The 8,607-nt window shown below is 42.0% G+C and overlaps 1 long non-coding RNA gene across 1 annotated transcript in view; it reads left to right on the forward strand.

Annotated features, from left to right (window-relative positions):
* Positions 1–1,691: 1,691 nt before the first annotated feature.
* Positions 1,692–8,607, forward strand: part of LOC112957301 — a 14,734-nt gene continuing 7,818 nt past the window's right edge. The window contains exon 1 of the long non-coding RNA XR_003251196.1: positions 1,692–1,858. This is a non-coding gene — a long non-coding RNA (uncharacterized LOC112957301). The remainder of the gene's footprint in view (positions 1,859–8,607) is intronic.

Genomic DNA, 8,607 nt, shown 5'->3' on the forward strand with positions numbered 1-8,607 from the left:
GAAATGAACAGTGTTGAGGATTATTTAGAGGGTTAGACTATTTTTGTAGTATCTGGCACAACGAACATTCATTAGTTTATAGACATTTTTATAATAAATAAATATTAAAATCAGAAACCTAAGTCTTGTACTCATATGTGGTCTTAGCTGCCCTCATATTTATTTAAAGAAAAAACAGCAAAAGAAATCAATTCACATTCTATTACTTTGACTAAGTCCAGAATTTAGCCTACTATAGAAAGTGAACTGAATTCAGATGGCGAAAATAAAAGAGTACAGAGACACAGCTGGTGCACTGGGGAGAGAGAGCCAGAACAGGCAGGGAACTATATTATCAGGCTCAAGATAAAAAGCCTATGGGGTGGAAGAATCTCAGATGAGAAGGTAGAGGATGAAAAGTCAGAGAGTGGGAGAGGAGTTGCTGAAATGTAACCCAAAATTTGTTAGTGGTCAGAGACCTGTAGTTGCTTTAGTTTGCTATAGTTCACAGAAAGTCCAGGCCTTTTCATTTGTTTATACTAGCAAAGCACATGAGCTACAGTTATAAACCTAGGAATCTATTTTGGGTGAAAATGTATTATCCTGTGAAACCTACTATTCATGCAGTCAGTATGTCAGCTGGTCCTAAATTACTAAATCCCTATCCAGCTCTGTCTTCCTGCACAAGAACTGCTTTTTCAAGAAATGAAGTCAGAGATTTCTTATTCGATATTGTAATTAATTCATATGATTCTAACAGCACATTTCTATTGTGTGGCACATAGAATTATTATGTGTTCTCATTTTCTTTTTCACCAGTTTGGAAAAATGGTTTTTCTCCTCACTGGGCTAAGGTATCCATAGGCTTTGCCTTTTCCTCACTGCATCTCCCATCACTGACTAAGGTATTGCCGTTATCCTGGAACACGAGGAGCCTTGGATCGGATCAGCCATTTCACTGCGTGTGTGCGTCTGAGAGATAAGGAAACAGTATTCAGTCCTTGAAAAGAAAAGATGCGTTTCTGAGCAGCTTCTCTGCATTTCCCTGTGCCTCTCATCTATTAACTTTCACGTGTGACACATATGTCCAATACATATTAGGGCTCAATCCCACACTGCTGACATCAAGACACTTTTAACAATTACCTTAATGAGCACAGCATTAGGCCTTCGTGATTACAGGAAGAACCAATTACTGGTTCTTTCTGCTGCATTTCTGCTATGGCTACATTAAAATCCTTCTCACAACAAACCTTAAGCAGAAAGCACTGCTTTTCTGTATTAGTATTATGCTTGACTCCTAGGCTGGGATTGTGCAAAGCAGCACCTTGGCAGAATCGCACACCTTTTGCCCTCCTCCAGCAATCAGTGCAACAAGGCACTGAATGGTTTCATCTCTTCATGAGCACTTCTTAAGGACCTACTCCTTTCCCAGCCTCTACACAACATCTTTCAGCATCGTGCAGGATGAGACCCACTGATGTGCTCTGTGTGATAGATGGTCTTTACATAAAACCACTGTCAAACAAGCAAACAAACAACAACAACAAAGAACATGATGAAGTTAGGAAGAAGCCCGAGTTTGTGTGATTTACTGTTTTTTTTTTTCTTGTCTCTATTCAGTCTTGCAAATATGACAGCTGTGATGTAATGGCCTGGCCTACATATTGCATAGCTCAGTGCTGCAGATGTTTTTCTATTCTTCCTAATCATTATTTATTATTTGAAATTATTATCAATCATTTCTTAGGCAACTCCAAAGAGAGCAAGAACATCTCCCAAGCCACATGGATTTTTATAAGCTCAAAGAATGGCTGACTTTAGTGCTCAAACAGTGGCTGACTTGAGCTTTCTCAAATTCATTAGGCCACAGTTTCAGGTGAGTAATCTCAATGTAAATATAGTCTCTGTTGCCATACTTTATGCTGAAAATCATAACCTGAAAATCATGAACTTTACTAAGATAATTTTTAATTTATTGGCATGATAGGAGAATATTGTATACAAAATATAAAATCATTAAAACATAGAGCAACGAAATCCTGTTGCATGGTGCGTACAAACTAGAAATCCTGTTGTGCTAACCCTGGCTAAAACACTGTTCCTTAGGGCAGATACTTAAGGCTTAGGTAGGAATATACAAAACTTACTTTGAGCTGAGAAAGCATTAAATAAGGGTTTTATTTTGGGGGTCACAAGGATTCAGTATAAAGCCCCAAGGTAATCTCTTGAAAATGGCAGTGTGAGGGAGTAGAGCCATACCAGCTTAGGAATGAGGGACTAGTGCTTCCTTTCCAGCTGTCCTGCCTTCTGGCCCTGGCCACTTCCCTTCAGCATCAGCAACTCCATTCTCCGCTGGCTGGCTATCTGGACCAGTTAAATRGAAAAGCTGCTGGGCCTAGCATTTTTCTCTGCATATATTTACAGTGCTTACTGCAGTGGAGCTCTATGGACTAGCTCCAGATGCATTTTCAGACCTGTTCCCACGCAAATAAAAAGAACCCGCCCCATTAATCGTACAAAAGGAACTGGAAGATGACACCAGAAAAATAAAGCAGGGAACTCATGCCTGGATTTCTGATATGAATCTTAAATAGAGCAGAGCTTTCTTTATTATGCTACATGGCTTAAATGGAGGAATCAACCAGAAATTATTCATGAAGTGAATGAAGTCAATTTATCATCACTCAAAGTATCTGTAAGTAGATTTGTGCTTCTTGCACAATTTTGCTGATATACTTTACTCAGATTCACACTACAAATGTTTGTCTATGGATTAATGACAACTATGCCAAAATGAGCTAAGCTGGTTTAGTTGCAAGAGGTCAAGTAACTTGGATGATACTGTCACTGTATTTTCCTCATCAAGCACGCCTACCCCTGCAGTGTCAATGTGTCAGTTGCTGCATACATAACCTGGAACTCTAAACTACCCCAAGGTGCAGCTTTAAATATTGTTTTTCCATTCTCTTTTCCAAAAGTAAAGACTGGTCAAGCAACTACTTATTACTAGCAGATAAACTGGGGCACAAACTTGGCTGAAGGCAATTAATTTTAAACTGTAACTAGTCAATGAAAACATTTTGCTACCTGTAGATTTAAATCAGAGATTATCACAAATATTTGTTGAGTAGCTTGTACTACTGACAGGGAGGTGCAGTCATTGCATATTACTGTGCAYGTGATTTAATGTTTTTATCTTCCCTTTCTTTCACTTTTGCTTTTTTCCCCTTTAATTATCTTGCAGTATTTCTGCCTTTTTGCCCTTACCTTCACACAGCCTTCAGCTATGCACTTATAAGTTGCAGTGTTAATCTCTGCTCTTAGAATATCATCTTTTTCTCTTCCAGGGCTTACCTGTTGGTTTTTGCTACTTTGTGCTATTCAGCTAATGCAAAGCATCATAATCAGTTAAGCCTCATTTAGGGCTACTTTAGTTGGCCAGAGTAGTGCTAAGAAACCAAAACAGGAACTTGACCTTTATGCCTCTTTTCTTGTTTTCCCTCTTTTTAGTTTGTTTGTTTGGTTAGTTGGTTCTTGAAGTGTATTCCCTTATTGTTCTACAATATAAAGATAAGTGATTGAAGAATTAAGAAAAGAACTTGGCTGTAAGCTGTTCCCTGCATATAGCAACCTCAGTAAAGGGTTGCTTTACTGGAATAGGAACAATCCTATTGTTCCTTATAACCAAGTCTCACTGCTTCCACATCATAAGGACTTCATGTGGCTCTAGCTCAGTGAACATTAGTAGCTCATGAATTATCACTTCCTCAAATGTTTTCCTTAGTGGGCAATACTGGATTCAAAAAGGATTTATTTTTCAGCAGCTTTCTGAAAATGTGGAACTTTTCCACAGTGCACTGATAATTAATATCCCTCTCTGCATAGGTAACAAATGTCAGTGTGGTGATGTTGCCCCCACAATGCTAGGTCTTTCCACAAAACTGTCAGCTCTGAAATCTCTTCCAGATGCAGTTTATCAGTCTCATCATGCCAAGTCAATGATCTATACCTGCAGCTACCTGTATGTTTCTCTTTCTATTGTCTCTTTCTCATCTTGAATCATAAAATATCACCATTACCACTTTCATTATCCACCTGTGCTGCACAGCTTGCACACAAGCTTCTGATGTACACTGCAACCTTTTCTCATTTTTCCTTTGTCCCTTCTGTGCAGATTGCACTCATCAATATTAACATTTCAGCTCTCTGATTTATCTCATTACATTTCTGTATTACCAGCCAAGTCATAATTTCCTTCCTGTAATGTCACTTTGAGCTCATTTCCCATATACTCTGCATTTGTATATAGACAATTACTGGGTTTATTGCTTGCTTCCTTCCTACTGGCCTTAGCTTTTCTCTTTTGTGTTTTTTTTCCAACATTTAATATTTATGGAAAGAGCTGTGCATAGAACTGTGACATCTTAGTCTATGTTAACAGCTGCCTCAAACAGAACATAGCAGTAGCCTCTTATATTTTCTTGTGTTTGGGTAGCCAGCTTTTACATAGGAGCTGATCCCCTTCCCCACAAAGGGCAGAATTTGGGCATGTTTCCATTCCTGCCTGCTGTGCCAAGGACCCTGGCAGAGCCCTGGGGGTTTCACATGCGAGTGAAACTGCACAGAAGCCAGTCAAACCATCACTTACCAGGCACAGGCTGCCCATCCCACAACACAAGAGCAAAGGGGTTGCACTTGTTTGGTGCTAAGGGTTCATGAGATAATATTCTTCACAGACATTGACCTTCCAGCTTTCTGAAAGACACAGGGTTGCAGTGAAAAGTGGCTCCTTTTCCCAGGGCCCACAGACACTCTTCTTCCCTCACAAGGCCACAAGCAGGGTTGCAGTGAAAAGTGGCTCCTTTTCCCAGGGCCCACAGACACTCTTCTTCCCTCACAAGGCCACAAGCACTACATGAACTGTCACTATACAGGGAACACCCTGGTCTCTTGCACCTTATGGCTACAGCTGGGAACGTGGCACACAAGAACAATACTGAAAGTGATGCTTATGATGCTTAACAACTCGTGCTCTCTTTCTCCTGCCTGGAGCCAGCTCCAGCCACCCAACTGGAGTCAGGCCCAAGGAGCTTGTTGCTGCCCTGGTGGGAACACCTGTTTAAGCCTTGTCTCCAAACTTTCTCTCTATGTTCATCTACAACTTTATGCTGAGTGCTTGGGCCTCTTCATAAAGGTCTGTGAAAGCCCTCTATCCTCAGGATGGTTTTTTCTCCCAAATTTCAATGCCACAGCTCTACTCTGAAACAGGCTTTAATGCTCTCTCGTGGCCTCCTTTCAACAATACACACCGTGGAAGCTATTAATTCATTGCGCACTAGAGGGCAACCTTTGCTTAAAAATKAAGTCTCTACCCTCAGCAACTCCAGAAAGATGCTAAAACTTGAGGTCAGACAGAGCAAGAATACACAAGAAATTGCCCCCTGAACAAGAAATGTTCAGTATGCTGCTCCAAGGGCAAAAAAAAAAAAAAAGAAATGCCTGCTGTAGTGATAATTATTTCAAATCTAGCAGAAACCAGCAACTATAGAGTGTGGATGAAAAACTGTGTGGTAGAAGGCACCACTACTGCCAGCATCCRCGTGGTACAAGGGCTCAGGCTGAGGGATGTGCACTGTGTGAGTGCTAAAAAGATCTCAACAAATGGCCTTTTGGAAAGGTTTAAATATTTCTGTGTGACAAACCACATATTCTAGGGGAGACCAAAATGAAAATGAGAGACATGGGCTAGACCCAAAGAGACAAACTTTTGGGATTAGAATTTACTATTCAAAAAACTTATCTTACAGAGAAATGGCATAGAATCCACCAGCTAATGTGCCAAGATGACTGCAAACCTGGTCCATGGTGAGCTGGGCATCAGTTTGTTGCTAAGGAAGGAAATCACCTGCACRAGCAGAGCCAGCTCTGCGGTCAGGAGTCCTCGTTAGACTAGGGCAGCAAGACAGTCAGGGAAGGGGATTTCTCCCGCACTCATCTGTCACTTCTCACTTATCTTTTATCCCTGCTGAGGGAGACAGCTGCTCTTACTTATTACTCTGCTGCCAGGGCAAGTTTGTTATCTCTTCTCCTGGCTAGCACTCATGTAATTACATCCCCAGAGAGGCCTGTCTGTGGCAGCCCCGCGAGCCTGCCGAGCCCCACGCTGCCAGGTCGTGGCGGGCCTGCGTGTTACGGGTTTTAAACACACCTGCCGGAGCCTCCGAGATAAACCAGGGGCGGTATGTGGCTCATCAGCCACATGCTAGTAGATGAATCACTATTACAAGTACATAAAGGGCCTTTTACTAACAATAACATGGCTTGTTGGAGGTAAATAAKGCAGTTTTATAATTTGATTTGAAGCAAAAGGCTAGATTCGAACACRCTGCTAAGGGAACCATGTCTCTATGCTATGTGTGGCGCTCTATGCCACCCAGYGCAGAGCCACAAGCCTCAAATACCTCGCCTCCTCCTGAAAGGCACCCAGCACTCACAGTGGTTCAGAGCAGAGGGAGAAGTTCAGAGCAGATTCCTGGGATACTGGCTAAACTGCTATTCACTCTCACTGAAGAGCCCTAGGAGCAGAAACATCACACCTAAAAAGCCGCTCGCCCTCCTCACAGCTACCTGGCCACACATCCTCTCACAAACAACTCAGAAATCTAGTGTTAGCCAGTTTCTCATAGTCAATGCTTTCTTCACCTCAGTAGAAACCAGAAAAGCCCAGCAAGATAAATATCAAAGTCTGTCTAGATTCCTTATTAACTCTTGCAGCTCTCTATACTCCCCTGCATTTTTTTCCATTCTTTTTATGGTTTGGAGAAGATGAAAATATATATCCTAAAGTCAAAAGCTCATCCTTTTCTTACTGATTAAGAAAGAACAATCAATAACAGCTTTCCTGCAATACTTGCTGTTCTATAATTTGACAGTATGTATATCTGCTCCTTTCTGCTAAGGAAAGTGCCAAGCTCAAGCTTATGTGAACTGTTGCCTGGAATTTTAAAGTGGCTGATGGAAAAGGGTAGCAAAGTTGTTGTTCTTGGGGCCCAGAGCTGCAGTTCTCTGGAAGGATGCGCCCTCATTTTGCATGCCTGCTAGCAAATTCACAAACTGTAGGCTTTTGAATGCCAAGTACCTGTTTACCATCTCAAGACTGCTTGCAAGATGTTCAGTCAATAAATGCACCTGAATTTAAACTGTCAACTCATGTGCTTCCCAGAGCAGCCAGCGGGTGGGAGGCTGCTCATTGCTCAAGTGCCCACATACCTTGTGCTGTGCAGAAATGTCATGCAAAGGGCTGCTCCACAAGACTAATTAGGCTTCTTATGTAGCCACTAAGAAGGACTAAAGAAGAGGAGATAATCCTTTCTTTAGGTTGCTACAGAAAAAATGCTGAAAATGCTGCTGTCCTACATTTAAAAATAAGAGTTTGAGAGAGGAGTAACAGTTTTGAAAGGAACTATGAGAAAAAAAAGGCACTAACTCTGAGGTTTTTAAAAACTGCAAACTTGACACAGCCCAAGGAGTTCCTCATATCTTGCTTGTAAATAGTATGCTAATGATTTAACATATGCAGATGATTTATGGTATTTGCTGCAGAACCATTGTGGTTAATCACATTTTCAGGGTGGAATTTGTTGATCTGATAGCCTGTGTATTAGCTTGTTAGGATCCATAATGTTTGATCATGTCATCGCTGCTTAGAGAGATTAATGCACACAAATTATGCTCCTGGAGCCACTATATTTGGCTTTTCAGATTTGCATGCATAATAATTCTGTGGGCTAATAGCTGTCAACATGCATGTATTCCAGTAACACTGACTGTTTACTGGTTTTGTAATTCCACAGCAATCAATTAATTCACCTGCTGTGATGCACTTAAAGAGTTTTACAGTCAAGTGTTATCATGGACAGGACCAGGATTTATGAAAGGCTGCTGTGAAAAAAATCTTAATTCATGTTAGTTCCCCCATTTCTTCCTATTTCTACTCTTTACTTCATGACTGAAGTGAAATTGTTTCATCAGAGGCCTGCAATCTGCTCTTTCTCTTCACTTAAAGCCAGCGCCCATCAGCTAGTGCTGGTGGGTGTGAAGAGTCACGAGCAAGAGGAGAAATCCACCCAGCTGAAGGGCTCGCAGGGAACTGGGGCCCACACATCTGGCTGAGGGAGGGGCAGCAGCCAGGAGAAACATCCCCTCCACCTCCATCATCACCTCTCCCCAGTATAACCTTCACTTTCGGTACACTGGATGCCGCGGTGCAGCAGCACTTCCACTCTCCTCTTTCAAAGGGGCTCAGGGCACTGAGGTCAGGAAGGAAGCTCAACCCAGGGCAGCTCAGGTGCCAGCTGCTGGAGCCTTTCATGTCACTGCTTTTCAGGCTCCACAGAAGAAATGTCTGCTAAAACATCATTGTGTGTATATACCCAGAAGCTTATGGGGTGTTTGCGTTTCAGGCAACAAACTCTCAGCTTCTTTATTAGCAGATAGCTGGAAGCCAGGATGCATTCACAGGAGTGGTAACAGCAAGCTGTCAAATGCTGTGCACAGGTAACACAGAGCATGACAGGGCCAGGAAGGGACAGCCTCACAAGGCCCTGCTATGGATGGATGGAAGGA

The sequence above is a fragment of the Nothoprocta perdicaria genome, unplaced genomic scaffold, assembly GCF_003342845.1.
Source record: "Nothoprocta perdicaria isolate Ctin4 unplaced genomic scaffold, notPer1 scaffold_71, whole genome shotgun sequence".
Taxonomy (NCBI): domain Eukaryota; kingdom Metazoa; phylum Chordata; class Aves; order Tinamiformes; family Tinamidae; genus Nothoprocta; species Nothoprocta perdicaria.